The sequence below is a fragment of the Alosa alosa genome, chromosome 21 (genome assembly GCF_017589495.1).
Source record: "Alosa alosa isolate M-15738 ecotype Scorff River chromosome 21, AALO_Geno_1.1, whole genome shotgun sequence".
NCBI classification, from domain to species: Eukaryota; Metazoa; Chordata; class Actinopteri; order Clupeiformes; family Clupeidae; genus Alosa; species Alosa alosa.
The window spans coordinates 14666642-14675982 of record NC_063209.1 but is presented as its reverse complement, the minus strand read 5'-3'; the positions used below and the strand labels follow the sequence as shown (position 1 = coordinate 14675982).

General features: G+C 45.7%; 1 protein-coding gene across 1 annotated transcript in view; it reads left to right on the top strand.

Annotated features, from left to right (window-relative positions):
* insyn1 (inhibitory synaptic factor 1) overlaps positions 1-9341 on the top strand; it is a 75351-nt gene that overhangs the window by 48547 nt on the left and 17463 nt on the right. The window lies entirely within an intron of this gene.

Here is a 9341-nt window from a genome sequence, read left to right as displayed (position 1 = left end):
TGCTGAGTGATCATGACTAGAATAATATGGTTGTCAACAAGAAAAAGCAAAGATAAATACACTTCATGAAACAACCATGAGAGAGACAGATACAGAGAGAAGACAGACAGAGAGAGGGGGGGTTAGAAAAAAAGGAGAGAGACAGATAGAGAGAGAGAGAGAGAAAGAGAGAGGGGTTTATAGAAAAAGAAAGAGAAAGAAAGAGAGAGGGAAGGGTAATGGGTGAAGGAGACTACAGTGGGCAAGGCTGCCAGCAATGACTGCAAATCCACTGGGCCCCTCAATCGTGACAAAGGGCAGGATGGGAAGAAGGAAGGGAGGTTGGAAGAAAGGAGGAGAGGAAGGAAGGAAGAGATGAAGAAAGGAGGAGAGGAAGAAAGGATGGAAAGGACGGAAGGAGGAGAGGAAGGAAGGATGGGGGGAAAGAATGAAAGAAGAAGTAGTTGTGACTCAGGGGGGTGAGGCAGAGAAACACAGAGGGAGAGAAAGAGTGACAGAGCAGGAGGGCAGGAAGGAGGGGAATGGACAGAAGGCTTGCTGTGTGCTGTCCTCTACTCCTGATGTGAATTTAGAAGAGAGGGAGAGGGTTTGAACTTTTAGAACCCTTTATTGATCTATTATATGGCTCAAGGGCATGTTAAACGGGTTACTAAGTAGCCCCATTGGCATTTAAATGCCCTCGTTTGAACCATTTGATGGATTATACCAGCCCCATACGCCAAGCACACCAGCATCATGACCATCATCAGGAACTGCAATCACATCATTGGTTTTTCGGGAGAGAGAGAGGAAATGACAGAGTGAGAGAGAGGGTGAGAGAAAGAGAGAGTGAGAGATAGAGAGAAAGAGAGTGAGAGAGAGAGATAGAGTTTTCTACAATATAGCACTATTGCTGAAGCTATTACAGTAATCTCCTTTTGGTAGCATTACCATTTATCTTTTTATTTAATTTTGTTTCCTTTCATTGTTTAATTTGAGCTTGATATCAATATTATTGTAAAGTTGATTATTAACATTTCAACATACTGTATTCCTGTAGCTTTGGCAACAGTGACTTTATTCATTCATGCCAATAAAGCACCATTTGATTTGATTTGATCTGAAAGAGATTCAATAGATGGAGGGGTAGAACTGAGGCAGAAGAGAATGAAAGAAGAAGAGAGAGATACAGAGGAGGAGAAATGAAGAGCAAGATAGAAGGAAATAAAAAGTTGAAAAAGGAGAGGAGTCAGAAAGTGGAGAGAGAGAGGGGGATAGAGAGGAGGGAGAGAGAAATAGAAAGGAGAGAGAGGAGAGAGAGGAGGGAGAGAGGGATAGAGAGGAGAGAGAGGAGGAAGAGGAGGGATAGATAGGGGGAACTGTACTGAAGAGATGGAGAGAATAGGAAGGCTGAAAGTGAGGAGGAAGAAATTGAAAGGGAGGATGGTTTTGTGTGTGTGTGTGTGTGTGTTATGTTTGTGTGTGTGTGTGTGTGTGGACAGAGAGAGGGAGAGAGGAATGCATCATCTGCTGTGGGAGGACACAGTCAGAGATAAGCCTCAATGTACGCACACACACGCACATGCACACACACACACACACACACACACACACAGCATGACAAAGTAATGTGCATCAAACATAACATAATGAATGGGCACCCACACACTTGCACGCTCAAGCATACACACACACACAAACACACAGAAACACAAACATACACACACACACACACAGAGAGAGAGTAGGAGACATACATGTTAACAGTGGCTGAGTGCATTGGTATCAGAGTCATATGAGATCGCCTGCTGTGTTAAGGTGTGGAGAGTATGCTGGATGAAAGCCAAGGTCATATGGAGTCTGGTCAAGATGACTCATGCTGTGTGTGTGTGTGTGTGTGTGTGTGTGTGTGTGTGTGTGTCTGTGTGTGTGTTTGTTTGCGTGTGCATGTGTGGAATGGAAGGAAATAAAGAGGCAGTGACCTGTCAAACACAGGGAAGATTTACACTCGTCTCACACACATTTATCATGTGTGCACACAACCATACACCACACACACACACACACACACACACACACACACACACACACACACACACACACACACACACACACACAGACACACACACTCATACTGCATGAGTTCACAGAGAAGCTAGTGTTCTGACTTCTGGCTAATATCGGAATGAGCATGGCATGACTGAAGGTGTGAGTGAAGACAACAATGTTAGAAGGGAAAAGAAGAATCTAAATCTGGTCTGTTTTCAGGAGGATCTGTGGGTAATGTGGGACCTTGCAAATCGGCAGCAGTCGAGGCTTTTTGGGGGAATATTCCTCTGCATACAAATTACCTGATTTGGGTAACTCAGTTGGAATGTGTGTGCGTGTGTGGGTGTGTGTGTGTGTGTGTGTGTGTGTGTGTGTGTGTGGAATATCTATATCAAAACTACACCATGCAGTTGCAATATGACTTGGCCAGGAAACATACCCGGTGCAGACACACACACACACGCACTCACGTACGCGCGCCCACACACACACACACCCACACCCACACGTACACACACACACACTCCGCGCGCGCCACACACGCCACACACACACACACACACACACACACACACACACACACACACACACACACACACACACGCTAGCACTGAGCCACTGAAGCAGAAAGTGTGTGGAGCCAGATGATGAGAGGGGAGGGGACAGACATGGAGATCAGAGCGGTTTGTCTTCCTCGGCACTGGGACACGACTCCATCCTTTATGCATGCAACCCTTTTACACAGCACCCTGAGCAGTTCACGCCCACACACACACACACACACACACACACGCTCGCACGCGTGGACACACACATGCACACACACACACACATGCACACACATACGCACGCACACACACACACACACACACACACACACACACACACACACACACACACACACAATGCACATCAATGCACATACACACACAAACACACACACACACATTGCAGCAGCTTCAGCAGATCACCTTATCGGAACTCCCCCTATTACTGTCGGTCCCGTATTTCCACCGTCTTGCGTGTTTGTGTCACTTAATATCCATTTCTATACAAACCAAGACAGCGGACTCCTATAGAAACGCAACCACCCACACCATAGGTGTATCTAAATTAGCTATGTACCAAACATTTAATTTTACCGTGACTCGAAGAGCTGTAAACAGTGTTGTAAAGCTGCGTGTACACAACCGCTTGGAGCTCCTGGCAATTTCAGGCAGTAAATGCTCCCGTTAAGAACCAAACCAGATTTTGTTCAAATCTACACATCTATGGCTACTGAAAAATGTAAAGTTAATTTAGTAAATTTTATTTTGAAGTGTTAAAAAACATTGTTTTAGAATTTCTGAACAAAAGTGGTGATAATTGGGGGTGTTACGATAACACTCAAATTCTGTGTGGAGGAGTAGGAGTAGACAAGACAGTAGGGAAGGAAAGAAGAAGACAAAAGAGAGCAGGAAGAGAGAGCCATATAAACTGGTTAGCTATATGGATATGAGAAAATATGTACATAAGATGTAGAAAAAAAAAAAAAAACATAAGTGTGTGTTTGTGTGAGTGAGAGAGAGAGAGGCTGGAGAGACGAAAAGCCATGAACTAAATTAAACAGACAGAACAAAGAAAACAGACTTTAGCACCAGAACTGAGACATACCAACATGACAAGTAAAAAAAAGAAAAACAAGAGGAAAAAAAACAGTTGGGGTGTGTGCGTGCGCGTGCACAAGAGAGGGAGAGAGTGTGAGTGCCTATGAGACAGTCAGAGAAGGAAATTGGGGAAAATAAATGAGGCAAGAAAAGTGCATTCTGGGAAACGGAAGGCTTTTTCTCAGAGAATGGACAGCTCTTCCCCAGTGCATCTCTCATCTGCAAACGCACAGATGGGATGCTGAAGCCTTCATGCTAGCTTTACCTGCTAATGAGTTGCCTTCCTCTCTTCACACCCTGTGTGTGTGTGTGTGTGTGTGCATGTGCATGTGCATGTGCATGTGCGTGTGCGTGTGCGAATGCGAGTGTGAGTGAGTGAGTGTGTGTGTGTGTGTGTGTGTGTGCGTGTGTGCCAGGGGTGGAAATTACATTTGGAAAATGTGTACATCTACCAGCCACTAGCAGGTTTTTGGTCAAATTCACCAGCCACTCAATATTAAAGTATTACTTTGTGTCTGAAATCTACCAATGCTGAAATCTTCCAGTGCTAGTGCATGTGTGTGTGTGTGTGTGTGTGTGTGTGTGTGTGTGTGTGTATGTGTGTGGGTGTGTGTCTGTGTGCGTGTGTGTGTGTGCGTGCCTATGTGTGTGTGTGTGTGAGAGTCTTTGTGTGCATGTGTGTGTGTGTGTGTGTGTGTGTGTGTGTGGCTGCGCTGATAAATATGCCTCACATGGAACGATACATCTCCATTCTTCATACTCACTAGCTTCTGTCAACAACTTGATGCAACAGCCCCTTTCCTCATGAACTGGACCTCTCACAGATGGAGAGAGGGAAGGAGAGGGATAGAGAGGAGGGGGAGAAAAGGAGAGGGATGCAGAGAAGGAAAGATAAAGGGAGGGAGAGAGATAGCCAGAGTAGAATGAGAGGAAGCAAGAAAAGATGGATTTATTTTTCTTTGTCTTTCTAATACAGTGAAGACAGTGATGCCTAAACACATACATACTGTACACACACACACACACATACACACACACACAGGGCACTCAGTTAATTGGCCACTTTAATATTCATTCTGCGTCCATGTTAGCTAATGGCCTGGCGTCACGCTGGCTAGTCCTGTGCTGTCCCTCTACTCTCTGGCTCTTAATGAAACCCCTGAACTCGAGGACCAGCGCGCTCACCCGCACCACTGAGGGGTTTGATGATGCGGAGATCGTTTGGCCTTGCCTTGGGATCACAGTCACACGTTTCTAGTGCCGTGCTTTTTACACACACACACACACACACACACACACACAGAGACATTTGATCACGGATGGCATCACGGCTGGCATCGTTGCTGCAGCGTAACACTCCTGAGTCACTGGTACATGAATCACGCGGACACTGGCGCGTGTGGGAGGGGGGGGGGGGGCAAGCCAACCTGTCTTGTGAGTGGTAGCTCCCACTCCATCCTATGTGCCAACGCAGCAGTGCCCACCCCACCATCACACACACACACACGTCTGACACTTACGAGTGAGATTAGCGCTAGGCTAGTGGTGTTGGCAGTGCAATTTCTGGAGTGGCTGTAGAAACTCACAGACAGACAGGCGCTTTGTGTGTGTGTGTGTGTGTGTGTGTGTGTGTGTGTGTATGTGTGTGTTTGTGCATTAGTCACTCTCACCCTCAGGCTCTCTCATTACAGGCACATGCACTCATGTTTGTATATGTGGGTTTGTTTGTGTGTGTTAGTTTGAGTGTGTGTGCAAGTGTGTGTGTATGTGTGACAAACACCAGAGAAGCGACAATAAGGTCACATTCCCCTGAATGCCAACACTCTCATTCACATCTTCTTCCTCCACCACCTCCTCCTCATCCACCTCCTCTTCACCCACTCAACAAAACAAAACAAATAATGATCACCGAAAAATTACTCGCGTCCAAAGAACATCATCTGAGCTGACAGGCATTCTCTTTCTTTTATTTTGTAGGAAGAGGTTCACCAAATAGGTTTCGACACTGGTGTGTGACATCACTCGTTTAAGAACGATGTTGTGCTTCTCTCAACATCCTGAGTCATCTTGTTACTGTTCCAAGATCAGCAAGGCATTGTGGGTAAAAGCCTTAAGGGCGCCATCATTACCAAAAAAGTATCAACAGAATACTTTGAGTTCTAAATCTACACGGTTGCCGGCGGATGCTAAAACAGATATAAACACATACTGTACCGGAGGACTTTCTGCTGTTTCACTGCAGTTGAAGCCAACTTGCCATGAGCACTCTATTTGTTAAGAACCTTTAGAATGAAAATAAATAATATAAAAACAAAAGTGCTTGTTAAAAGCTGAGATACAAGAGGAAGTCATACAAACCGCTCTATCAGAGATAGTCTCCATGATATTGTGTGTACATTGTAGCCTCACAGTCTGTGAAATAAACATGCTTCATCACTGTTACTTTCTTGTTCCTTACTGAGCCTGGTTCTGACTTAAGCTTTTCACAGATAGTGGAGTTTGTGTGTGTGTCTGTGTGTGTGTGTGTGTGTGTGTTTCTAGGACATCATCAGCATGCGTAATATAAACATACAGCGGGTGGAGTGGTGATGGGTCACTTTGAGTCTGCAGCGCCCACCAGGGTCATTCACACCTGCGGCATACTGGAGTCACTTTCACAAAGCGTCGACACACACTGCTGTCTCTCACACTCATGTTTGCACACGTGTGTGTGTGTGTGTGTGTGTGTGTGTGTGAGTGTACATAAATCCCATTGAGGTCATCTGTAGACTGCAGTGGAACGTGTCCCGCAGCGTTTACCCACTCATACACACATACAGTAATTGCACGCTCTCCCTCAAACACACTTTCCCTCTCACACACACTCACTCCTGCAACAGGGGACGCCTGTGTGCTGTGTCAGTGTGTTCTCCCTGCGGTGACTCAGCACAGGTCTGTCCCGAGTCCGGTCCAGTCTCGGGCCAGGACTGAGTCCTTATAATAAACTCCCACTGCAGAGGGGACACTCTGCTCTAAAGCCCCACTGAGACAGACTGTGTGGCCATTAACTGTCACCCCACCGCTTGACATCTCAAAGGCTGATATTACTTTAGCTTTCTTTTCGAGTTGTTTTCTGTAGATGCCAGCGGTTATTTAGTCTGTAGTCGCTACATGTTTCTGAATTTCATGAATATTACTTGGATTTCAGCCACAGCTAGTGTATTTTTGTCTGAATGCAGCTTAAGAATCCAAGGGTCCACTTGAATCTGGATAAAAGATGTATTAGGGAATCCTGGAGCGTATGATCATAACTGAATGTCATACATGACTGCAGTCTGCGAGACATCAAGGACTGAATTTTTTGAAATTGCTATAACTCTTCCATGTTTATGCCTTCAAACCACCCCTGAAAGGTTTTTTTTTGGAAGGCAGCGTTAATAGATCCTTAATGATTACCCAGCTCCCCTACCTCATCTTACCGCTAATAAACAAATTAATGTCATTTGTTCAGCTTTATTTTTTTTAAGTTACCCATAAATAGACACTGTATTGTCTGATAACATTTATCATAACCAAACAACAATATTTCATATAATTTTTTGAGGTGTCTGTCTAGCAACTATATATTGTTAGCAGGTTAGGTTGTGCACTAACATCATACACTTCTATAAATATAATTTTAAATGAGCATTCTAAACCACAATATGATGCCTTTACATGAAATAATTCTTTATGAATGACCTGACCGTCTTGGCAGTGATGTAATATGGCTGCAACCCTGTGGTCTGCACGCTGTGGCAATTTGTGCAAATGAATAGAACCGCCTGGTAAAAGCAAAAGCAAATGGCCTCTTTTTTCCATGCTATTCCACCCTTAGAATTAAACACGCTTTTTGTTCAAAATCAGGTAACGGCCCCATCCAGCTGTCTGTTTAGTGTTCACACTCAAATGCCTCCGGTGTTCATACACAGGCCAGGCCAGTTCTTACCTTGTCCAACCAGGGACACTCCTCAAAGGCATTTGAATGAACTCACATAGCGTAGGCCTACAGAGCTCCATTTCATAGTGTTCATGCTTTTTGGTCACAAATAGGCTACGTTGGTTTGACCAGATATTATTCCAGCCAGTTAACACACTGCTACACAGAGCACGCTAGAGAGGTTGTGTCATTTGATTGGATGTTCATTGCAATTGTTTACTAGGAGGGGTGCCCCTTTCAGGAAAGTGTTCCGTTGAAACCACTGTGTGCTTTATGTCACCTGTCCTCATGCTTTCAGGGAACAGTGTGATTCACCTGTATACACACTCCACAGTCTGGAGTTCTCTCTCTCTCTCTAACACACACACACACACACACACAGGGAACCGTGTGATTCACCTCTGGTCTACACACACACTCCACAGTCTGGAGTTCTCCCTCTCTCTCTCACACACACACACACACACACACACACACACAGTGACAGGTCGGTGACACACAAGGAGTGTGCAAGTGCGTCAAACAGTGTGTGAGGATGTCTATCCCTGAGGCGTTGTTCACAGAGACAGAGAGAGGAAGAGACAGAGAGGAAGAGAGACGGATAAGGAGAAGGGGGGAAAGCAAAGATGGAGAGAGAGCAATAAAGGGAGGGAGGGAGGAGAGGAGAAAGAGGAGGAATTGAAAGTGGAAAAGATGTAGAGAACAATAGAGAAAGAGAGCAGGAGGGACTGACAGAGGGAAAACAGAGAGAGGATGATAGGACAGAGAAGTGTATGTGAGAGACACAAACACACACACACACCCAAGACACCAAGGCAGAGGCACAGAGAAAGACTGGAAACTGGTTTCTTTTTGCCCATGAAGCCCCTGCTTCATCTATGGAATGTGTGTTTGTATGTGTGTGTGTGTGTGTGTGTGTGTGTGTGTGTGTGTATGTGTGATGAGGCGACCGACATTGATCGTGCTGATGATTCACTGTTCCAAGGCACCCCTGTGAAGGATGTTAGGACTTCATTAACGACAGGCAGGCTGTGGGCGGTGGAACACAGGATCTATATATAGACCAGGTGAAGGCATTGTGTGCGTGTGTGTGTGTGTGTGTATCTGCGTGTGTGTGTGTGCGTATGTGCACGTGCATATGTGTGTGTGTGTGTGTGTGTATGTCTGTGTGCACGTGAGTGAGTGAGAGAGAGAGAGAAAGTATGTGTATGTGTGTGTGTGATGTTTGAGTATGAAGGTGAGACAGACAGGTATGTGGCCACCAGATGGCCTCTCCTGAGTGGCTAGTGGGGGGTAGGAGGTGTGTGGTGTGGGGACTGGGGGTTTGACTGAGGGGGTGTGGGCTGGATCACGCAGCGGTTGTTGTTGGAAATTAGCCATCCATTCCCTACTGTGCTTCTGCAGCTCCAGCCTCTCCAAACTCCTCCTTACGTTCATTACACGCGCACACACACACACACGGTGTCAGGAAGTGTTTTTTTTAGCTCCTGTACAGGTGTAATCACTTCAAAGACGTCCTGGCATACGTGGAGGTGGAAACAGGGGGCGGGGAGCCGAGTTGTGTGTGTGTGTGTGTGTGTGTGTGTGTGGTTATGTGGGGTGTGTTGTAGTTTAGACGCAGCATGACAGACTATCAGTTGCACCCTGCATATTGCCACACACTAGAGAAAAGCTGGGAGCGATGGCAATGAATTTTCCTGAACCAATAC